The sequence below is a fragment of the Mus pahari genome, chromosome 20 (assembly GCF_900095145.1).
Source record: "Mus pahari chromosome 20, PAHARI_EIJ_v1.1, whole genome shotgun sequence".
NCBI lineage: Eukaryota > Metazoa > Chordata > Mammalia > Rodentia > Muridae > Mus > Mus pahari.
This window is the reverse complement of record NC_034609.1, coordinates 86732-112330: the sequence shown is the minus strand read 5'-3', so window position 1 is coordinate 112330 and position 25599 is coordinate 86732. Positions and strand designations below refer to the sequence as shown.

The 25599-nt window shown below is 40.7% G+C and overlaps 1 pseudogene; it reads right to left on the bottom strand.

Annotated features, from left to right (window-relative positions):
• Nucleotides 1-1282: 1282 nt before the first annotated feature.
• Nucleotides 1283-2104, bottom strand: LOC110337710 (annotated as a pseudogene).
• Nucleotides 2105-25599: the final 23495 nt, after the last annotated feature.

Here is a 25599-nt window from a genome sequence, read left to right as displayed (position 1 = left end):
CCATTGTGTAAATGTACCACAGTTTCTGTATCCATTCCTCTATTGAGGGACATCTGGGTTCTTTCCAGCTTCTGGCTATTATAAATAAGGCTGCTATGACCTGGGTATTTCTCTGGCTCCTTCATTGTGGATCTTGTGCTCTGTCCAATGGATGTCTGTGAGCATCAGCTTCTGCATTTGCGAGGCACTGGCAGACCCTCGCAGGAGACAGAAATATCAGGCACCTGTCAGCAAGTTCTTGTTGGCATCTGCCTAGTGTGTGGGTTTGGTGGTTGTTTATGGGATGGATTCCCAAGTGGGGCAGTCCCTGGATGGTCATTCCTTCAGACTCTGCTCCGAAATTTGTCTCTGTAACTCCATCCATGGTTATTTTGTTCCCCATTCTAAGAAGGAACAAACTATCAGCCCGTGCCATGGCTTGTGGCAATAGCAAAGGAAACTTTTCCATAAACAGCCATCCTTCCCATGGGAGGGAAGACAAACTTGACAACACAGAAGGGAGCGTTTGTGAAGGCAGGAGCTTGAGTTGGGTGTGCAGGAGACTAGCTGGCTTTAGGCAGCCACTGTCACCTGTCTCTGCACTGCAGTGCTCCCTGGCTGGAGAGAGCCTGCCTGGCATGCTAGCAGTGAACTGTGCCCAAGAGTCTTGTACACAGGCAGCCCCTGGTTCAAGACTTCCTGCAGAATTGGGAGACACTGTTTTAGCCACAAGAGACCTGATGGCCCACTCCTAGATGGTATCTACCCAAGATCCAGGCCCCCAGATAGAGTCATGTGGGTAGTCCTTAGGTTTCCTGCCTCAGGCTCTTTAAACTGGACCATAGCCAAGTGGTAGGATGTAAAACTAGGTTCAGAGGTCACAAACAGCCACAAAGCAAACAAGGGTATCGAACATCTCTGCAAACTTTACTTCTGCAACATGGACACAAGCCACACCACACAGGGAAGCACTTCCCCTGGGCTCACTGTCAACACCAGACCAGCCAGTGCCCGGGCTGTTTCCTGATGCCCCATAATATGTGTCCTGCATCCCCCTGGGAAGCTGGCACCATGAGATTACTATGCTGTTTTGGACAGTGACCTCTGGCCTCCTCCAATGAGAGGAAACAGAGGACCCGGGAATGCTCTGTCAGCATGAGTCTGCCCTCCGTGTAAGGAAGCCTTTGATCCTGATGTTACCTTAGATCCCACTGAGAAAGATCCCTGACTGTGCTTGTAGGAGCCAGTGGTCGTCCCCGGGAGCTTAATCATGGGTCTGTGGGGAACCTACATATGCTGGTCCTCAATGGGGTCTGTTGCTAAACTCTAAGTGTGAGCACTTACCAGTGGCCAACACCCCAGGGTGATCTCCTGGCTGAGGGAAGATTCTCTTGTGATTGTGAGCATCGGGTCCTCCTAGGTGCCACTTGCACAGGTCCCCGTTGAGGATGTCCTGGATGTGTTGCACAATCAGGTTGATGGCCACCATATTGTCAACCCCTCGAGGGATGATCACATCAGCGTACTTCTTAGTAGACAGGCAGAATTCTTCGAAGGCTGGTTTCACAAAGGCGGTGTACTGAGTCAGGATCTGCTCCAGGTCCCTTCCTCGTTGCACATCCCAGAGAAGTCTTCAAGACAGAGTCTGTGTCCACAAACAGGCGCAGGTGGAACATGTCCCGGATCTCCTGAGTGTAGAATACCAAGATGCCCCCGAACAGAACCACATCAGCTGGGTAGACCACACTGGTCTCTGGTAACCTTGAGTGGGTCACAAAATCCTAGGTAGGGACCTCGTCAGTTTTGCGTTCAACAATGTTTTTCAGGGTCTTCAGATCATTATCAAAAGCATCCGGGTGGTCAAAATTGTACTGTCCCTTCAAAGCCTTGGCCTTCTGCTCGGCCATCAGAACCCTGTAGAAGCTGTCCTGGCTCAGGATGACCAACTTGTGCTGCTGGCGGTCCACTTCATTCTATTCCAGCAGCTCCATGATCTTCTCACACACTGTTGACTTGCCACTGGAGGTGCTGCTGCTCACGACAATGAGGAATGGCTGGGGACGATCAGCGCAGCGCTCTCCGAGCTGCCACCTCCCACCGAAGCCATCTCCAGAGCAGCAGACATATGTCCACTGACTCTGCCTGCTCCCGCCAGGCGCCGTTTTGTTTTTATATACAAATTTGAGTCATTTTATCTTTTATATTTCTAAATAGCTAAGAATTTTATGTAACTCCTGAACTATGCTCAACATGCACATAGTATCTTAATGACCTTGTCTGCTAATCTTACGATCTCTGTGATTTCTGATTTGGTTTTTGTTAGGCTGGCTTTCTTTTCTTTAGTTTTTGGCTTTCTGGTTTTGTTTGCTTTTGTTTTTTGTTATTTTTGAGACAGGGTCTTCATTGAACTTCAGACTGACATGAAACTTGTGATATTCCTTCTGAGCACCAGAATTACAAGCTTGAGCCACTAAGACCATCTTTCTGAGTCAGTTTTGGTAACTGACTATTCTCATTCTAAGACTGAAATTTCCTGTTTCTGTATATGCCTATAAATGTTTAAAGAGATGAAAAATATGAATTGTCTTTTTTGGATGCATTATGTTTTTCTATTCCTTTAAGTAAGTATAACATTGTTCTAGATGAAGTATAATTTCTAGGAAATTATGTGAAATTCCTATACATTTTTGTAGGCAAGAAAGAACAATCACTAATCTGAGTCAAGAGTCAAAACCCTGTAACCATGGACCAAATACAGATAGCAAGCTATGCCTTTATATTTCCCAAAAACTAAGTATGACTTTAGGTTTGAGAAAGAGAGAGAAGAAAAAGAAGAAAGTGAAGAGAATCAGCAAAGCCATATGTGACACACAAAAGTCTAAAGCACTCATCACTCGATCCTTTAACAGAAAGCTTATTGACCTCTACTTGGGGTGACATTACCTTATTCTTTTTTTAAAATAAATATTTTCTTCGTTTACATTTCAAATGCTATCCCCAAAGCCCCTATACCCTCCCCTGCCTTTCACCCAACCCAAGAAAAGAGCTAGTGTTTACTCAGCATCCCTTGAGAACCAGAAAGCTGCCTGTGCTGGCTAGCAGAAGTAAGAACACTTCTTAGCCTGCACCATACACAGGTTGTCGCCTTTGAGCCCTTAACTAGACCTTTCCTGGCTTTGACTGGTTTTATCATGTACATGTACTATTGGTATTCAATTTAAATAGGAAGGAGCCATGGCAAGCTTCTGAATTTTTCCATGTCGCTCTTCATATACACTCTGTTCCTCAAACTCAAACCTTTTTAATCATTTCTGACTTGGGCTACATCTTAACTGAAGAGACTCATGGATTTCCCCTCCCAGAATTGCAGCCTAATATTTCTTTCTACAGGATAGACTGGGTAACCACTATGGGCTTACCATCTTTCTTTGTTCATCTTTGAGGTGTGGGTCATGTACATGCCCGGTGTCCCATATCAGAAAACCAGTTTCATGTTTTTGTTAGTTATTCTGTGCCTTCAGGCTTTGGTTGTCCTTGGTTAAAGAATATTCAGAAGTAGCAAGGGGAAAATTAAAGAAAGGAAAAGCAAGCACAGCCACCAGTTTATCCTTGGGAACTACTTTTACTGTACATCATTGCTTTCTCCTGTTCTGCAGTTAAAAACCACAGAAATGTGTTAACTTCAGATAAATAACGGTAATTTTATCAGTAATGTCCAATTTTAAATATTTTGTTTAAATATTAGCCTCACTCCCTCTGAATTCTTTTGTTAATTGTCATAAAATTTGATTTTAAAAGCATTTATTCTAGAGTTAATGGTTTATCTCAGGGGTAGAGCTCATGGTATGGTTCATAAGGCTCTGGTTTTGATCTTCAATGTGGCATTAAAAAATAAAAGAGCAGGAAGAGAGAAAGAAAAGGTATGTTCTAGTGAAATATAATTATAATTTATCAATGTTTTGTGAAATTTTTAATGAATGTTATGATGAGGAGAAAGGTTGAAAGCACTGCTAGGCAGAAATACTAGTACTGTTGTTAAAACCTAAAAAGATTTTCAAAGATGAAAATTAGCAAAGTCTGGGTTAGAGTTCCAGAGTCAGCCATATGGTCAATAAAACCTTATGTCGACACAAAATGAAAGTTTACTATAGCTCATTCTTTCAGAAAAAGATATTCCTAGATCTGTTTCTTGAGTTACAGAACTATTATGATAGTGTCCATTTGGGCCACCCCAATATCTTCGTATAATTTGAAAAGATGTAGTATATTCTTCAGCTATACTTAGAAACTATCTAAATATTCATGATCCCTTATAGACTCCACCAAGTTGACCTCTGTCTTGTTGTTGTCTCATTACAGTGACCAAATAACAAATAATTTTCAGGGAAGAAAGGTTTGGTTTGGTTCCTGGCTGCAGAGGTGCCATTCCATGATGGCAGGGGGTATTTAATAGGAAAGGGGAGTTCACAATATGACAGGTGAGGAAGAAAAAAGGAGGACACAAGAAAGTGCCAAGGCATATAGGTACAGAGACAAAATTTAGAGCTAAGATGAAAGGATGGACTATCCAGAGACTTTATCTGGGAATCCATCCTATCATCAGCCACCAAACCTAGATACTAATGCACATGCCAGCAAGATTCTGCTGAAGGGACCCTGATATAGCGGCCTCTTGTGAGGCTATNCCAGTGCCTGGCAAACACNGAAGTGGATGCTCACAGNCAGCTATTGGATGGAACACAGGGTCCCCAATGGAGGAACTAGAGAAAGTACCCAAGGAGCTGAAGGGGGCTGCAACCCTGTAGGTGCAACAACAATATGAACCAACCAGTACCCCCTGAGCTTGTGTCTCTAGCTGCATATGTAGCAGAAGATGGCCTAACTGGCCATCACTGGGAAGAGAGGCCGCTTGGTCTTGCAAACTTTATATGATCCAGCACAAGGGAAGGCCTGGGCCAAGTAGNGGGAGTGGGTGGGTAGGGGAGCAAGGGTGGGGGTGGGGTATAGGGAACTTTCGGGATAGCATTTGTAATGTAAATAAAGAAAATAATAATAATAATAAAAAGAAAGTGCCAAGGCAGAACACAGCCATCTACACATGCCACCAGTGAACTCCTTCTAAGGGCCCCACCACCCACTTCATCACCTGCCTGTAATGCTGAATCACCCATCCATCAAGGGATGGATCCACTGAAGTCCAAGTCCTCCTGTTATCAGTGGGAAAATCCATGAACATCCCAGAAGTGTACCTCACTCATCCGGGCAGCTTAGTCCAGTCAAGTTGACAATCAAAATTAACTATCACAACTTTTAGCCCAATTATTTTTGTAGTTTATTAACCTAGACCTAAAAGAGTAAGGTTGGACCTTTTTGCCAGCGTTAGCCTTTGCCCACACTATAATGGCCGCTGCATCCACCATCAATGAAACTAACAGCATGAAGTTATATCCAGACGTTGATTTACAGTATCAATAAATTTGCCATCTCTGGGGAACTCCTGACTATAAAATCATTAACTAATTAAATCAAAGAGTAAAGAAGGAACAAAAGACTTCCTAATTTAGGTCACAGTAAACCCAACAGTGGTAAGAAAAGTGGCAGTTCATTAAATATTTCACTAGGAAAAAATCCTTAGGCCCTGGGTTGTACAGATTAAATAGCATTGGACCCTTTAATGTTATGAGCTTGTGTTTCTTTACTATAAAATATTTATTTCCAAAAGCAACTCATCAAAATGTGAATAATTAAAATTTTATATGAAAGATTTACTTTAAAATAGTTCCATTGCTTATCAAGTAAAAAGGCATTTCTTCATGTAGAAAATTCTGAAAGACATGTTTTTAAAATGTTAATTCAGAAACAAAATCAAATCTTTTAAGTATGTGCCTCAATCTGTGTGCATTACGATCTCTGGGCATAAAGTATGTGAATAAAACAGCTTTGTTCATGATTCAATACATCATAAGATCTTAGAGAGACACCATATATTATCTGATAAAAATTATAAACACAGTTTTCATGAGAAAATCTATAAAAATCTAATCACATATTCACAATCAAGAGACAAAACATAAAGTAAACTAATATGTTTAAAGGATAGACTTGGAACTATAATTACTTTAAAATTTAATACAAAGTGAGTCAATTCCTTAAGAATTTTTATATTAAAATGGCTGGTATATTCTGACAAAGCAGAACATTGCACAGCTAGGGTAACTGCAGACCTACTGTGAGCACTGTATGGATTTGTACTTTCTCACACTGACAGAAGTCAAGAAAAATCTTTTCAATATAGATCAAGATGATTAACAGCTTTCTTGCTAGAAGCTGCCAAACAATTTTTTCTGTTTTTATTTGGTTCTCAAAATAGTCTAGCGATGTTAGTGAAGAAAGTTTTTGAAAAACAAACATATGTCAGAATTACTTATGCTGTGTCATTATATCCCATACAAATTAAAAGGAAAGAACAGAATAAATGTGCAGATGTGCCAAAATAATCTTACAAAATAATTCCTCATCAGCATAATCCCCCACGGTTACCTAGAACATCTGTATTTTTCAGGAAACATTCTTTTAAATGAATGTATGTATTTCTAGAGTCAAATAAAGACCTATTTGATTTACTAGCTCTGCCTATTTGTTGTGAATTAACAGGAACATAGGCCTTTTTCAAACACAATGGAGAAACTTCATGTCCTTTTGGAAACATTTGCATGGTGATAATTTTGTATATCTTTAAAAAAGAAAAATTACTTCTTCCAACTATCTTCCCAAAGATCCTCAGTTATAATCCAAAACCATCACAAGGGGCACTAGACTGGCAGGTACCAAAACCGGTGCTCAGTAAACACAGTCTCCTTCCTACCTCTGCCTAATTCTACACCTTCAGGTCCTGACTCTGAGCTCCACCATGGAGGGGTAGGCTGTGGTAGAGCAGGCTAAGCTGCTGCCTAACACATTTGTATTCCCAAGTAACCATGTCAGAATCAGGGGCTTGAATTGCATTAGAAAAAAGAAAAGAAGACAATCTCTTTTTCAATATTAAATTTCTATGCTCAGCTTTCTCTTAACTGAGCTCAGTTTCTCCTACAGCCTCTACTGTCTCTTATACAATAAAGTCAAGATGTTTGTTTCAAGTTCTTCATCTCTATTATCCCTAGCACCCATTGAGTCACTATGTCCTATGAATCCTAAGTGCTTCTCCTCTCTGTGTTCTCACAGCTTCCAACATGGAATCAATCGTGTTAGCCTCCTGAGAACAGGAGCCAGAGCAGCATCTTCTAAATTATGAATAAACATCTGGCAGTGTAGCTCAGTTGACAATGCTTGTTTAGAATACACAATGCCTTCAGTTCAATCCCAGTACCACATAAGCCAGGCATAATGCTGAAAGCCAGTAATTCCAGCACTTAGAAGGCAGAGGCAAGAGAAACAGAAGTTCATGATCATCCCTGACTCCATAATGTGAGGCCAACCTGAGCTATATGAGACTCTGTCTAATAGACACAGCTGGAGGGTAGGGAGATGAGAATGAGTCGAATTATAAATAAGATTGTTATTTCTTATGTAAATATTTCAAAGTCTTCCATCATCTCACCAAGGAAGAGAGACTATAAGAAGTTCCATTATCTACACACTCATTTTTTTGTCTCATCTCCATTTAGATCTAGCTTTTGATATCAACCAGTGCCCAGACTGTGCCATGGTCTCACAAAGATGTATGATGTTCCTCTGATTGGAATGGTCTTTCTTCCACTTTAGTTTTAGAGCTCAGCTGGAGGGTCATATTCTAGGTAGGACTTTTTCTGATATTACCAATGCTGGTTACTAACTCTATACAGTCCAAAACCCTTTAAACGGAATTTCATTATGTCATGTATCATCTTAGCATAGTAATCCACATGTTATTTCCAATTACATGGGCATGCTGGGAGATGTAACTACATGGTTTGAATGTCTCGAAGTCTTCCAATGGCAAGTGCTTCACTGCAGCTGCAGGATTCTTATTTTTTGGTTGATTTGTTGATTGGTTGGTTGGTTGGTTGGTTGGCTGGTTACTTGGTTGGTTGGTTTTGTTTTTTCTTTAACAGCAAAGAGGAAAAATAAAGGTAGAAGAATGAAGTGAATTTGGGGGAAAAAAATGTTTAAAGTGTGAGGAACAGTCATGCTTGTTTTAAGTATAGCAATCAGAAGGGAGCAAGATGAAGTAATATAAAAGATAATCCAAGAGACTCAAAAATTTACCCACCTATAAAAGATAACTGTTTTAGACAAAGAAGAAAATGTGAAAGTTGCTGATATCAAGATAAAATCGTTCTTGCCAGATCTACATAAAATTAGAGTTCATAGCTAGTTAAAGCAGAACACTCATGTGAGATAAATCTTTTTTAGAGACTTCCTATAAAACATCCTTCATGCTCTGTTTACCTCATGGGTGTCCTGACACATATGCATAAGTTTCTGTGACCATGTACTATGGCAAATACAATCTGTGGCCAGATACAATGTTGTAGACATCTAGCCAGCCTCTATGTCACCTCCATTAGTAGTAAGCTTATACCAACTGGATATCAGGTCTTATATAAATTTCTCTAGTGTTGACTTTAAGAGCACCTCTGTGCCGGAACCTTTTAGAATGCACACACACAGTTTACTGTCGTGCACCTGTTATCTATCATTGCAGGGCTGTGCCAGTCCCAGATGAACTTGATCTTTAGAAAATCCTTCTCTGTGCACCAGTCAGGTTAACAATCCCTAAACTGCTTCAGAGTTTCTTCTGCAGAGGGAAGATGAGAACTTGAAGCCTACAGAACAGGCAAACAATGATAAAGACTTAGAGTGGTGACAATGAGAAATAAAGCGTGAGGAAGAAGACACCATTCGGGAAGACAAGAAAGAGTTGTTAGCTGACTAATCACAAGGAGAAAGAAAGGGAGCAAGAAGGAACCATGACTCAGAGTTTCCCAGGCTAAGTTGACTAGAAAATTCCTATGATAGACAACAGAAAGGAATAGCCATTGAAGAAGATGGAAGACCCTGGGAGGCCTGCTCTTTTCAGTGGGGTGATCAAGGACAGAGCTGATCTAGGGAAGAGGGAAGGGGGGAGGAACTGGAAGGAGTGGAGGAAGGGAAGTTGCAGATAAGATATAATGAATGAGAGGGGAATAAAGAAAAAATGATGGAAGAAATTGACCTTAAAGTAAAAGCTAGCAATATCCAGCACCAGAATTAAAGTGGTAATAATATCATTGATAGTATATAATCTACAATTGTATCTATTAATAATTGTTGTGATCGTTATTGCTGTTCTACTTCCTACAAAAGAATATAAAGGTCATGGGGAGAGGTCAGCAAAGTGAGATGATGTAACATTCTAAAGCATGGTCAAGGAAATACTCCCCAGGGTCATCCATGAGCACCCCAAGGTCTTCCTGAAGTAGATGTAGGATCCAACCAGAAACTTGCAACAAAAGTAGGAGGTGAGAAATGCAGATCAGTGCTAACAAATGTGATTGAGAAGGGAGAGTCTAGGAGGGAAAACAGTGGATAAAACATGAATTTCTAACTGGATTATGAACCTTGTAAAGTTTGCAACATTTAAAAAGAATGAGAAAGAGCCATTCATAAAGCAGGAGAAGTTGTCTCCAATGCTGTTGCTTCCTTTACAAATGTGTCACAATATGATACATTGCAGGTTTCCATAAAAAAGAAAATACGGAGAAACTTATCCTGGTGTGGCATAGGCTTTCACTTGTAGACTGGACTCTAAATATCTATTTCTCAGCCATAAGCTTTGAAGACAAAGGAAAGGATATTGCAAAATATGTACCACCTTACTGAAGATCATAAATGTTACAGGTCTACTACATTTTATGATGTTTTCTTTTATATTTAATATTTTAACATCTTTTTAAAGAAAATTAAAGCTATAGATGTGGCTCGGTAAAGAATAATTGTCTAGCATGCACAAGGTCCTTGGTTACATTCCTTATAACCTCAAAACAGTCTATGTGACATATTTAATAAAATCTTTAGATATTACATCCATCAAATCATCTATATTAAATAGTGTCCAATTATTTTTTTAAAAGTCCAGATGACGTGCAACAGACCTAATATTAAACATTTGCCAACTTTGCTCCTAAAAGAATTCACACTCTTAAATTTAGCACAATTCCAAGTGAAATTAGAACAAAGAGTAGCGATCTGAGACACATGCAGCTTACTGATGGCTCGCACAAGTTCATAAACAGGGGGAGCTTGAAACCTGCCCTTCAGCTCGTAATAATAGCCTGCCAAGGGCTTCTAAAGCACACAGGAAAGAATAGGGGAGTGAACTTGTGATCTGAGGAGGAGATACTGTATATTTGGAAAATTCCACTTAAATAACCCAGTTGTAACAAATCCCCTTCCAAGATCCCTATTCTAGAAGACTGAAAAGCAGTAATTACAATGGGTGGGCTGAAAAGCCAACTAAACACAGATTGGCAGATAAGCCTACCAGAAGAGGCATCCCCTGAACTGCATTATTCCAACAATAATGTCTTTATTTACATAGCAGAGTGGATATATTGTGCTCAGCAATGCTTTTCAGTAAGTAGAAACATACTGCTAAAAGAATAGCGTACAACCACAAAGAACTTCTAATTTAAAAGTACAAAACCAGTGACAATTATTTCTGTAATCCCCACAGAAAACAGTGCAGTGGCTTTCTCCACAAGCCTTCTAAATCAAAACCATGGCAACTTAGCATGTGCCATCCCATATGGGCAGGCTGACTCTCAGAAAGAGGCAAGGGACTTAGCAATCACAGCTCTTGCATCAGAAATAAGAAAAAATGAACATGGGATAGCTTTGAATCAAATTAAATTTTTAAAAATTCTAAAATCAATCTCAGAAATACTCTTATAAATGCCTCTACCTTTTTGTAACATGGGCATTCTTGGAAATATGTTTCCAAAATGATCAAAGAGACTCCTAGTTAAGAATGGCCAGTTCAAGGATGTTTGAGTTGTATTTGAGCTTTTTTTATCACTCTAAACTGGAGAGAATTCCTTAAGTCATGTTTCTGTCATGAGCAGCTGATGATGGCTATGGAAATTCACCTGTTCTGCTAGTCTGCCTCTAATTTCTGAAGCACTGAAGCAACCAAAATGTATCCGTGTGCTACTGGAACCTCAGGTGGGAAGTCGACCATTTACAGTGAACTGTGTACCTCTATATGAGTCTCAGACTTCTCAAATGATGAATTGGTGAGGGGAAGAGATAGAAAGAATAAAGAGACTTAGGGGCAGGGAACCTGAAAGAGAATTATTGTCCTTGACTCAAACCAGGAAATGGCCTTTATTCTGGCCAAGGCAAAGGCAGGAAAAAAAAAAAAAAAAAAAAAAAAAAAAACGGCTAGTAGGGGTAGCTCCAATTTCTAAATGAGCACTTCAACCTAGAGACTAGGTGGACGTGGAAAGGAAGTTGCAGGACAGGCACCACAGTCATCTAGTAAACGACTTTAGAGATGGACTTTTGGATTTTCATGGAACAAACAAGTTATATCTATTCCCCAATTTCAACCTATTTCCTCAATTATTTTAGGCCCTTAATTCTTGGTGGGGGGTGGACTTCTAGAACATCAAAGATGGCTACCAGAGCTCTGTTTATGCTTAATAAAGAGACATTATTCCCTCCTGGACAAAAGAATCCAATCTACCTTTGGCCCCAGTTAGAGACAGGACATGGTAACCTACTAGCAAAAATTACAACAATCTATACTATTGTCTTCTCCTTAAGAGTTAACCTTACTGGGATTGTCAATCACCCAGAAGGAGACTACTCCTTAAGGAAGACTGGAAAAGTCATTCTAAAGAGATAGGTAAATAAATGAGCCCCTTAATGAACTTTAATGAGCCCCTTAACTACAAGAAGATAGATAGATGGATGAATAGATAGATAGATAGATAGATAGATAGATAGATAGATAGATAGATAGATAGATAGATAGATAAACAGACAGACTTGTAGAAGCTCATGTCTTGGTGCGGTTGTTTTGGGGAAGTATTAGAATCCCAAACCTCACAGTCATCAAGAGGAATATCTAACACGTCTCCCTGCCTCCACAATCCATTATCATATGAAAACTGAGCGCCACATGTGTTGTGCTGGCTTTGCTTAGGAATTAAACACTGGACCCAAAAAGGAAATAATTCTGATGAAATGTTGCTTTCCAAACCTTTGGTTTCATTTTATTAGGAAGACCAAATAAATGTCATTGTTTACAATATGCTTTTTTTAATTCAATAAATTCTTATCATAATTATACATTTAAAAAAGAAGACAAATCCTATTGGCATTGGTAAGAGCTGGAGCCATATGTGGGGGTTGCTTTTCTTCCTTATTAGTATTCATGGTCACTATATGTTTTCTGAATCTAAAAATCTCTTTTATGAATTACATAACTGGAAATACAAAACTACAGGAAAGAACATAAAATGTGCAGGTCTTGTATTAGGTGGAGAGAGAGCCTGAGTTGGAGGTCTCCATCTCTGCCTTACCCCTTCTGAGAAAACCCTGGAAAGTGGGGAGGAGGACTTGTGGAAACCAGAGGGGTCAAAGACACCTGGAAAAAACAGCAGGGCTCATGTGGGCTCTCGGAGACTGAAGCAGCAATTGCAGGGACTATGTGGGTCTGCCTTGGGCCTTATAAGCATATGGTAGTTGGCTTGGGGGTTCTGTGAGACTCCTAACAGTGGGAGTGGGGGTGTCTCTGACTCTTTGCCTGTTTTCAGACTCTTTTCCTCCTACTGGGCTGCCTTACCAAGCCATAATGTGAGTTTTTGTGTCTGGTCTTATTGTATCTTGTGCTGTCCCCTGGGAAGCCAACAGCTTCCCCCAGCACACAACCTATCAGGATGTGCTTGCTGCGTATACAGAGTTGGCACAATGGAACCTACAGACTGAGGACTGAGAGCTCCTAAACTCATGTATTTCGGTGGCAGCTAACTGATGCACTGGTGTTTGTGATTCACAGTTATATAGAAAGTTTAGCAGGAGAGAGTGAGCAGGAAACTCTCTGTGGACATGCAGCTTATTTCATACACATCACAACACAGTGAGGCCTCCTACCTCTAGTGAAAGCTGCACTGGTGTGGGTTGGGTGTGTTCGTTCCCAGGACAAAGCATTTGCCTGGCTCATACCCGACTCTGGGCTAGATCTCCAGTGCTGAAACAACAAAGAGCACCAGGCTAATCCTGCAGTTAGCTGCTATCCACATGATATACCATGGGTCCTAGGGAACTCTTGCAAATGCCTTTTCACAGACTGATCAATGCTTGGGGAGCCGACATAAAACATGGCCTTAATAGCACACAATTATTAGAAACAAAGTATCAAATATAAATCCCTTTAAAAAGAAAGAAAAGATGGATAAATTCTGTATAAACTGAGAATTGCTCCTATCCAGCCATTTTCTGAGGAAAGGATGAAGCAGGCTAAATTGGCAGGAAAACAAAACATCCCAGAGAACAGCTGGAGGAGGATGAGCACTGAGAAAACAGGTTTCCTTGGTCCAGAATTTCATCCAGCTTTATCCCCATCTTCTATGGTTCTAGAGGTCACCTTGCCACAGCACACGATCCCTAACCATTGTGAGCAGAAGGATTTTACCTGGTTGCAGAAGAAGGGAGCCAGCCTCTTCAGAAGCTTCCCATTGTCTAACTCTAGATAGCTTTAAATAAAGAGTCTGCCCTTATTCTTCAGCCCACATACTCATTTTCAACTTATACCTCATAATCTTGACACATTTCATTTGGTTTTAAGTTCTTTTGATCTCTCTTTAGCATTAGTTAATTTTTTAATTGCCAAGAAAGGTTCTTGAAAAGTATTAGGGGTATTATGATATAGAACTATTAAGCTTGAACATATATACTGACTTTCAGATATTTTTGAAACCTGTCATAAAGTCTTAACTTTTTTAAATACTCCACTTCTTTCATGAACCTTCTATAAAAGCCACTTATCACAGCCATTTAGAAAGAAATATGACATTAAAAGGAGGTAAATTTTCCAAGCATTGTACTGTGATTTAGTTGCAATCTCCCATTAAGTCTAAATCTGTCTTCTAACCTGTGTAAAGGAGTCATGATTTATTTAAGCCTGAGGAAAAGGTCTATTAAAACAATAACTTGAAAATATTCTTCATGGCTAATATGTCACTCATCACAGAAATGAGAGCTGTAATTCCACAGAAGGCTGTGGGTCCATCTGTGACTCAAATTGTTGAGCAATGCAATGGACAAAGTACATCTGGCACTCACATACAGAAACACCTACTCCCATGGAGTGTCAAACAACTGGAGAACACTTGGCAACAGCTAGATAAAAGAGAGAGTGTCACAACCTGTGCCTGATTCGGGACCTGAATTAGTGTCATAGATAAACTGTCCTTAAAAAAGAAAAGTGGCAATCCATCCCATATACAGTCACCAAACGCAGATACTATTGTGGATGCCAAGAAGTGCATGCTGACAGAAGCCTGCTATAGCTGTCTCCTGATAGGCTCTGCCAGAGCCTGACATTCACACAAAGAGGGGGATGCTCGCTGCCAATCATTGAACTGATCACACAATTAGAAAAAGGACTGAAGGAGCTGAAAGAGTTTGCAACCCCATAGGAAGGACAACAATATCAACCAATCAGAGCTCTCAGGGATTAAACTACCAACCAAGGAGTACTCATGGAGGGACCCACCGCTCTAGCGGCATGTGTAGCAAAGGATGGCCTTGTCGGGTATCAATGAGAGAAGAGGCCCTTGGTCCCGTGAAGGCTAGATGCCCAGGTGTAGGAGAATGTGAGGGTGGGGAGGCAGGAGTGGGTGGGAGGGGGGTCACACCCTCATAGAAGCAGGAGGAGGGGGGATGGGACAGGGGGTTTCTGTGGGGAAATTGGAAAAGGGTATAACATTTGAAATGTAAATAAAGAAAATATCCCAAAAAAAAACTCTTTAGAAAGAAAGAAAAGGTTTGGTGCAGGAAAGATGGCTCAGTAGGAAAAACACTGACTGGACAAGCATGAGAATGTGAGTTTGATCCCCCAGAACACAGGTAAATGACTGGTACAGTGGTATATCTGCAATATCAGAGCTAGGAAGGAGAGACACAGGACCCCAGGCTCACTGAGCACTCAGACTAACCATGAGTATGTACCAGGCTCAGTAAGAGACCTGCATCAAAACTGAGATAGAGGGTGACTGAGGAAGACATCTGACATCACCCTCTGGCCTTCACACACATGATCATATGGGTTCACAAGCCTGTGTGTACAGAGAGAGAGAGAGAGAGAGAGAGAGAGAGAGAGAGAGAGAGAGAGAGAGAGGTCAGTCAATAGGTGGAGAAAACAGACAATCATCTTTACAATTTTAATTAATCTTTAAAATAATGTCCAGCAAACCAGACATGGTGACTCATACCTGAAAATCCAGTTCTTTGGAAGCAGAGGTAGCAGGATCCCTGGAAGTTTGAAGCTAAGCCTGATGCAAGTTCCAGGCCAGCAGGTAACATAGTAAGTAAGATCTTGTCTCAAATAAACAAAATGACTAAAAACATGTATCTGAGTTGCTATTTGTCTGTCTTAGGTCTACCATTGCTGTGATGAAAGACCATGTCCAAAAGCAACTTGGGAGGAAAGGGTTATTTCAGCTTTCACTTCTAGGTGACAATCCATCATTGAGGGAAGTCAAGGCAGGAATTCAAACAAGGTGGGAACTTGGAAACAGGAGCTGATGCAGAAACCATAGAGGAGTGCTGCTTACTGGCTTGCTCACCATGGCTATTCAGCCTGCTCTCTCTTTCTCTCTCTCTCTCTCTCATTCTCTCTCTCTCTCTCTCTCTCTCTCTCTCTCTCTCTCTCTCTCTCGTTTTAACTATTTCTTTTTAAGTTGGATATTTTATTTGTTTACATTTCAAATGGTATCCCCTTTCCCCGTTTCCCCACTGTAAATCCCCTATCCCATCACCCCTTACCCTGCTTCTATGAGAATGCTCCCCCACCCACCCACCCACTCCTCCCTCACCACCCTACGTCTTCACGGGACTAAGGGCCTCCTCTCCCATTGATAAGACCCCTTCAGCTCCTTCAGTCCTTCCCCTAACTTCTCCATTGGGATCCCTGTGTTCAGTCTGATTGCTGACTGCAAGCATCCACATCTGTATTGGTCGGGATCTGGCAGAGCCTCTCAGGAGACAGCTGTATCAGGCTCCTGTCAGCAAGCACTTCTGGGCATCAGCACTAGTGTCTGGGTTTGCTGTTGGCATGTGGGATGGATTCCCAGGTGGGGCAGTCTTTGGATGGCCTTTCCTTCACTATCTGTTCTACTCTTTGACCATGTGTTTCCTTTACCTCAGCCAGGTATAGAACCCAGGATCCATGAGCCCAAGGATGGAGTAACACACAATTGGCTGAGTCATCCCCCATTAATCACTAATTGAGGAAACACCTTAAGGATGGAGCTTACAGAAACACTTTATCAACTGAGGTTCACTTCCTGCAGATGGTCATAGCTTGTGTCAAGTTGATATAAAACTAGCTAGAATATGGACTCTCATTGGAGGGATAAGGACACCAACTTAGACCCAAACCTTGTCCTGTCTAAAAGAAATACAAGAACAAAGACAGAGCAGAGACTGAATAACCAATAACCAGCCCAACTTGAGACCCATCACGTGGGCAAGAACCAATCTCTGACACTATTAACAATACTCTGTTATTCTTACAGTCAGGAGCCTAGCATAACTGTCCTCTGAGAGGATCCACCAAACATCTGACAAAAACAGATGCAGAGACCCACAGTCAACATTAGATAGAGCTCAGAAAGTCTTGTGGAAGAGTCAGGGGAAGGATTGAGGGACCCAAAGAGGATAGGGACTCCACAAGAAGAACAGACTTAACAAATTGGACCCTTGGGGACTCCCAGAGACTGAACCACCAACCAAAGAACAAGCATAGACTAGACCTAGCCCTCCCTGACCTACACATATGTAGCAGATGTGCAGCATGGTCTTCATGTGGATTCTCCCAACAATTGGAGCAGGGGCTGTCCCTGTATTTGTTCCCTGCCTATGGATCCCATTCCTCTAACTGAGCCACCTTGTCTGGCCTCGATAAGAGAGGATGCACCTAGTTCTGCAGTGACTAATATGTGGGGTGTGGGGACAGTACCCAGGGGCTCCCCCTTCTCAGAGAAGAAGGAGACAGGGGAGTTGGTGAAGCACTGCAAGGGGGAGCTGGGAGGATAGGGAGGCTGATACTGAGATTTAAAGTGAATAAATAATTTTTAATCTAACAAAACAAAACAAAACAAAAAAACCTAGCCAGTAGGTTAACCCATTTAAATTAAATGAATGCCAAGCCATAGGAGCAGGGCAAGGGGAGGGTATAGGGGGCTTTCGGGATAGCATTTGAAATGTAAATGAAGAAAATATCTAATAAAAATTGAAAAAAAAAGAGTTATGAGAACCCAAGAAGAAGGCTTAGAAGACATGCAGAATATGATCAGAGTAATCCCCCGGAAGACTCCATTCACAGACGGCTCTAGGCTGCTTGAAGTTGGCAGCTGAACCTAACTGGGCCAGTTTCTTCTCATTCATCACCTTCTCTGGTCTGGTGCAGTGTACATTGCTATTATTCATATTTTCTATTCCTTTCCAGAGACCCACTGGCTCCTGTTTCTTTTTTTTTAATCTCTCTAGTCATCTCTCTGATCAGTTTCTTCATGTCTTCTAACTAGTTCCTCTCACTTCTGCCAGTTCCCACATTTTCGTAAGAAGTCTTCCGTAATCAGAGTACCACTTCTCCCTTCATGATCTAACCTACTGTTTCACCAGGAACCCTTGGAATCCCCACCTCCCAGTCTCTACAGAAGAACAGGGCTATCAGATGTTTTACAGCTTCTCCTCACACATTATACCAGTGCTGCCCTCATTCCATTTAATCTCTCTCTCTCTCTCTCTCTCTCTCTCTCTCTCTCTCTCTCTCTCTCTNTCTCTCCTCTCCTCTCCTCTCCTCTCCTCTTCTCTTCTCTCTCTTTCTCACTCTCAAATATAAAATCCCGAAAATATTCCATGTCTTTGCTTGCTTTCACCCCTGATACCACAAAGTTCATGGGTTCTATCACAAAAATATTTTGTGCATCCAGTTTTTTTCCCATACACATCACTCTAACATGAGACAAGGCACTCCTTATCTGTCAAATGGACAAATAAAATAGTCCCTTACTGTTCTTCTGGTCAGCAATTTATCACTTTCATGGCAAGCATTTACAAATATTCTAAAAGCAATGGCTGACCCTGCCTACATGGACATCTGTATTACTCTGTCCCAGCTGCCCTCTGATGAAGTTCAAGTCCCTTAAACATGCATGCAAAACTTTTAGAGTCAACTCCAGTACTGTTCATCCTCTAACACTCCTAAAGCAAGGTATTGGGATCATTTACCCTCACTGGGATCTTCCCTTCCCTGAAACTTCTATTTGTCAGCATGCTCACTACTTTATGCACAATTCTCTACCTCACCAAATTATCTGATCAATACATAATACCTCTTCCCTGTGGACTTCAGGCTGATCAGCTCCATTTCAAACTAGTGGCCTCCAGCAAGAAGACTTCAGTATGTCTTCTTTCAGCTTTCTGCTCTTCAAACTCATCTCAGAAAACTCATTTCAGTACATGATTTCCTCACTTCTGTTCCCTGGGGACATTCAGAAATAATCAAAATAGCTCATACTAGCAAGAAGTATCATTATGATCAATAAGAAATTAGTAAGAAAGATGATAGAATATTTTCTACAACTTCTATAAGAGACTTTTTTTTTTTACTATTTAACATAGGTGAGTCCTCTTAAAGAATAACTTTGTCTTGATTAGTTAAAACTTTGATCCCAAAAATCAAAACAGTAGAAGTGTTGTAGCTTGGTCTGGGATCTACTTACTGGCATTCAGTATACAATTATCACATCAAATCTCATTTGTTAGCCTTCTCAAACAGGTTTCTAATTCATTGACTAAAATAGAGAAATACTAAATTGTACTAGAAAGCTTTGTTCACCTTTTGATTCTCTGGTATGAACCAGAAAGATATCATTCCCTAACTAGGACAGCAAATTAACATGGAGAGAACAAAGCCTGGCTTATTTCATTTGGCTCAGTATTTTGGTCTCCTTATGATCTCTGGTGAACAACTATCTAGAATGCATAAGGGCAGCTGGAGATTTAGGGAGAGATCCCAAATGCTACCAAAGGCCAACTCTTAGAACAATGAGCAAGGGTGAGCCACAACTACCAAAAGAGGCTGTTCCCATTAGATCCTTCTCTGGGATGGAACAGAATAGAAAGTCAGCACACTCATAATTCTACACAAGTAAGAATGGGGAAGCCAGGGAATTTGTACAAGAAAAACAAAAGATAATAAGAAGCCCCAGATGCAGAACTCATCAAATACAGAGCACAAGAAGCTTAATATCAGAGGCAATTGTAAGTCCCAAGGCATTCTTAATCAGCTCCTGGTTTTGCTGATTCTTTGTATTGTTCTACTTGTTTCTATTTGGTTGATTTAAGCCCTGAGTGTGATTATTTCCTGCCCTCTATTCCTCTTGGGTATATTTGTTTCTTTTCATTCTAGGGCTTTCAGGTGTGCTGTCAAGCTGCTAGTGTAAGCTCTCTCCAGTTTCTTTTTGGAGGCAATCAGAGCTATGAGTTTCCTCTTACCACTGCTTTCATTGTTTCCCATAAGTTTTGGTATGATATGTCTTCATTTTCATTGCATTATAAAAAGCTTTTAACTTCTTTCTTTGTTGCTTCCTTGACCAAGTTATCATTGAGTAGAGTGTTGTTCAGCGTTCACATTTATGTTTGCTTACTATTCTTTTTGTTGGTATATAAGACCAGCCTTAATCCATGGTGGTCTGATAGGATACATGGGATTATTACCATCTTCTTGTATCTGTTGAGGTCTGTTTCGTGACCAATTATATGATCAATTTTGAAAAAGGTACCATGAGGTGCTGAGAAGAAGGTATATTCTAGGGTTTAGGATGAAATATTCTATAAATATCTGTTAGATCCATTTGGTTCATAAATTCTGAGAGTTTCACTGTGTCTCTGTTTACTTTCTATTTCCATGATCTATCCATTGCTGAGAGTGGGGTGTTGAAATCTCCCACTACTATTGTTTGAGGTGCAATGTGTGCTTTGAACTTTAGTAAAGTTTCCTTTATGAATGTGGATGCCCTTTCATTTGGAGCATAGATATTCAGAATTGAGAGTTCATCTTGGAAGATTTTTCCTCTGATGAATATGAAGTGTCCTTCTTTTATCTTTTTTGATAAATTTAGGTTGAAAGTAGATTTTATTTGATATTAGAATGGCTGCTCCAGCTTGTTTCTTGGGACCATTTGCTTGGAAAATTATATTCTAATCCTTTAATCTTAGGAAGTGTCTGTCTTTGTCACTGAGGTGTGTTTCCAGTATGCAGCGAAATGCTGGGCACAGTTTATGTATCCAGACTGTTAGTCTATGTCTTTTTATTGGGGAATTGAGTCCACTGATGTTAAGAGATATTAAGGAAAAGTGATTGTCACTTCCTGTTATTTTTGTTCTTTAAGTTGTGCTGTCAAGCTGCTAGTGTAAGCTCTATATAGAACCATATTTGTGTGGCTTTTGGGGGGGTTGCTAAAAGAAGATTAGTTACTTGCTTTTTCTAGGATGTAGTTTCCCTCCTTGTGTTGGTGTTTTCCACCTATTATCCTGTCTAGGGCTGGATTTGTGGAAAGGATATTGTATAAATTTGGTTTTGTCATGGAATATCTTGGTTTCTCCATNTATGGTAATTGCGAGTTTTGCTGAGTATAGTAGTCTGGGCTGGCATTTGTGTTCTCTTATGGTCTGTATGACATCTGCCCAGGATCTTCTAGCTTTCATAGTCTCTGGTGAAAAGTCTAGTATAATTCTGATGGGCCTGCCTTTATATGTTACTTGGCCTTTTTCCCTTACTGCTTCCAATATTCTTTCTTTGTTTAGTGAATTTGGTGTTTTGATTATTATGTGACAGGAGAAATTTCATTTCTGGTCCAGTCTATTTGGAGTCCCATAGGCTTCTTTTATGTTCATGGGCATCTCTTTCTTTAGGTTAGAGAAGTTTTCTTCCATAATTTTGATGAAGATATGTACTGGTACTTTGAGTTGAGAATTTTCTCTCTCTTCTATACCTATTGTCCTTAGGTTTGGTCTTCTCATTGTGCCCTTGATTTCCTGGATGTTTTTGGTTAGGAGCTTTTTGCTTTTTGTTTGTTTGTTTGTTTTGTTTTGTTTTATGTTCATCTATGACTCCTGATCTCTTTCCTAGGTTTTCTAATTCAAGGGTTGTCTCCCTTTGTGATTTCTTTATTGTTTCTATTTCTGTTTTTATATCTTGGATGGTTTTGTTCATTACTTTGCCTGTTTGATTGTGTTTTCCTATAATACTTTAAGGGATTTTGTGTTTCCTCTTTAAGGGTTTCAACCTATTTACCTGTGTTCTCCTGTATTTCTTTAAGGGAGTTACTTATGTCCTTCTTAAAGTCCTCTATTATCATCATGAGAAGTAATTTTAGATCCAAATCTTGCTTATCCAATGTGATGGTGTACCCAGGACTTTCTAGATTGGAAGAATTGAGTTCTAATGATGCCAAGAAACCTTGGTTTCTGTTCCTTATGTTCTTGTGCTTACTTCCCACCATCTGATTATCTCTAGTGCCACCTGTTCTCAATATATCTGTCTGGAGCCTGTCATTCCTGTGATCCTGTTTGTGTCAGAACTCCTCAGAGTTCAGCTGTCTCTGTGATCCTGTAATTCTGGGATCCTTTGATCCTGAGATACTGGGTGTGTCAGAGCTCCTGGGAGTCAAGCTGCCTCTGGAACCCTGAGATCCTGGTATGACCAAGCTCCTGGGATCCTGTGATTCTGTGATCCTGTGTTTCTGTGATCCTGGGTATGTTAGAGCACCTGGGAGTGGAGCTTCCTCTGGGTGTTGTGGGACTGGCTGCAGAGTTAGTGCCCAAGGTCTGTTCAGGCCACTGGCCCAGACCAGAAGGAACTTGTGCCACTGGTGGGGTGGAGTTCCTGCATGCCTGGGTCTCACTGGTCCTGGTTACTCCCTGTGTTGTGGCAGATGTTGTGTTCTCCTCACCTTTGATCCTATGATCCTGGGAGTGTTAGAGTTCCTGGGAGTGGAGCTTCCTCTGGGTGTTGTGGGACTGGCTGTGTAGTTTATACCCAGACTGGAAGGGGAAAAAAGCGTTGAGGCTTTTTAAATCAGCAATTTTAGAATTAAACCATAGTTTCTCACTCTGAACCTGGCTACCATAATAAAATATCTTATCAGTCTTATGAATATTTATGGAGCACCTATGATGCACTCAGCATTTTAGTAGAGCTTAGAAAACGTGAAAGGTGAAGAACAAAAGGTTTCAGACATCATTCCTCACCTTATGTGGCTTCTGTAACATTCATAAACTTAGAGAAAAGGTAACATTCATAACCTATTAGGAATATGCTCTTTGCATCTGACTCAAATGCAGATACCCACAGCCAAAGAGTAGTTGGAGCTTGGGGACTCTTATGGAAGAATAAGGGGGAAGGATTGTGGGCCCCAAAGGGCATAGATAAGAACTCCATAAAAAACCAAGAGTCAACTAACCTGGACCCTTAGGGCTCTCAGAGACTCAACCACCAACCAAAGAACATGCACAGGCACAACCTATCCCCCTCCTGTGCACATATGTAACAGATGTGTAACTTGGTGGGTCCCAAACAACTGGAGTGGGGGCTGTCCCTAAAGCTGTATGTGGGATATGTCCTTCAAGCTGAGCTGCCTTGTTTGGCATTAGTGGGAGAGGATGTGTCTAGCTTTGCAGAGACTCGATGTGCCAGGATGTGGAGATAACACTAAAAGGAGAAGGGAAGGGGAGATGAGGAGAAAGACTGTGGGAGGAAGTGACTAGGAGGGGACAGGATGTAAAGTAAATAAGTAAAAATAAATAAATAAATAAATTTAAAAAAAGAAGAAAGATGCTCTTTGATGTAAACCTAAAAGGACCTCAATTAAATTCAGCCCTTCTTCCTCTTCCAATGAAAAGCATCCCTCTTGAAACAGAAAAATATGTATTCTTGCTTCGGTTAGTGGGCATCATCTTCCCACCACCCAAGTCACAACATTGCTGCACTTTACCCAATAACCAGCTGATTCTCAGTGGTAGCATTCTAGCTAAGCCCTGCCTGTGAGCCATCTCAGCCTTCAGTAGAAGTCTACATTCTTAGTTTTTGGTGGACATATCTCATTCTTCCTGCTAGCTTCTGAACTCCTGGAAACTCAAGACTAGCATTCAATATGAATATTGCCAATGCATTTTGACAATAAAAAGTAGCTAATATGAAGGGGTCTGCAACCCTATAGGTGGAACAACAATATGAACTAACCAGTACCCCCAGAGCTTGTGTCTCTAGCTGCATATGTAGCAGAAGATGGCCTAGTCGGCCATCATTGGGAAGAGAGGCCCCTTGGTCTTGCAAAATATATATGCCCCAGTACAGGGGAATGCCAGGGCCAAGAAGTAGGAGTTGGTGGGTAGGGGAGCAGGGGCAAGGGGAGAGTATAGGGAACTTTTGGGATAGCATTTGAAATGTAAATAAAGAAAATATCTAATAAAAAAGAAATATAATAATCAATCACATAAAAAAAAAAAAGTAGCTAGTCATTGCTTTGCATTCAGGGACAAAGACAAAGTAGGGCAATCCGAGCTAAGCCTTAAGGAAGGGGGAAAAACTTAAACAAAACCGAAAAGGTCTTTTCAAGGAAGAGAGAATTTTCCCTGCTTTCCAGCTTATAGATAAAATAACTTCAAAATAAGTTTCTTTAAATACAACATCTTAACTTACTAGGTCTTACGTATGTAATTTAGATGAGTACCCAGCAAGAGCACGAAAGAGCCACTAGATCACAGATGAGCTGGCAAGCTGTGAAATACAAGCCACCTCTTGCTCTTTTCAAGGTTGAGGGGAAGAAAAGTAAGGGAACAAAGTAGCTAGCTCCTCCTGGAAATGGTGCCAGTACCTTATCTGGCAGGCAGAGAGTTAGTGCAGCCCAGTAGAGGAAACACTAAGAGGAGAATGGTAAAATCACCATTGAAAAGACTCAAAACTATCAAATCATTAACACAACCCTGAAAACTATCCACCATTAACTGTAACAGTGGCCTATGACTTCAAGTGAATAGTTCCTCCAAATTGGGACCTAGTACTAAAGTGCATTTGTCTAAAAGGGACATTTTCACTCACCATTTGTGATGCTTAAATGAAATAAATAGTACAAAACAAGAAGTTACACAGATAAGGGAGTATGTAATTTAGGTATAGTGTAATTCTATAGGTGAATGTCAAAATGCAAAGTCATCTTCATAGAGGAGGAAACAAGGTGTCATCTAAGATGAAACAATAGCATTCCTGCTAGCAGAGCCAGGGCCACTCAGGAGTAAGTTGAGCCCTGCAGAGAGTAGAGCCAAGCAGTGGGGGAAAGGAAGCTTTGACTCGGCCTTGGGGAGAGCTCTACACATCCTCTACACAGGGTTATGTGAAGTGCGTATGAACTGCATGGTCATGGCACTACCCCAAACAATATAGGAGTGTTGTAAGAACATGAGCATTCACACATAATGCATATACTTTATGATAGGCATGGCCATTATCTTTGATTGTTCCTAAAAGTTTTCCAGAGGGACAGAAAGACAATTTGACCTGGAGGGTTTTATGTGTGTGTGTGTGTGTGTGTGTGTGTGTGTGTGTGTGTGTGTGTGTATGCAGTTTGTGACATATATATTCAGATATAGATGTATAGCTCTCTCTATGTGTAAGTAATATGTAAGATACATGTTCAGATATAGATATGTAGATATCTGTGTGCATGTAAGCAGTATGTGAAATATATATATTAAAATATAGCTATATTGGGGGGTTATATTACATACTCCCACAACTTCTAAGAGGAGAATATTTCCCCATAAAGATAGTTATGCTGATCTGCATGGTCTTGCCTCCCTAAGACTCATGAGTTGAAAGCCTGGGTGATGGTCTGAGAAACAGGATTTTAGGAGATGATTTGGGGCATAGGAATGGATCCACAATGAAAAGGAGACTCAAGAGTACTCTTTTACCCTTTATCCCATGTGTAGAAGGACACAAAAGGTGCTGGCTATGAAACAGGAAAGCAGGGACTCAGCAGACACCAAATCTGTAAACACCTTGATTTGGGATTTCCTAACTTTCAGAACATGAAAAATAAATTTGGGTTTTATAAGCATCTTTGTTTCTAGATTTTTATCACAGCAGCCCAAACAGTTTAGGACCAGAATACAAACCTGAAGGACCCTGGGGTTTGACACAAGTAAGACATATTAATTCTATGAAACCTTAAGAAAAATCTTGCCCTTAAGAAACAATGCCCTTATAGTCAGCTATAAAATTATACTCTTCTACAATGTGCATTTAAGTGTAATCTCTTAACCCTACTATTAGATTTCTTTGTTTGTTTGCTTGCTTGCTTTGAG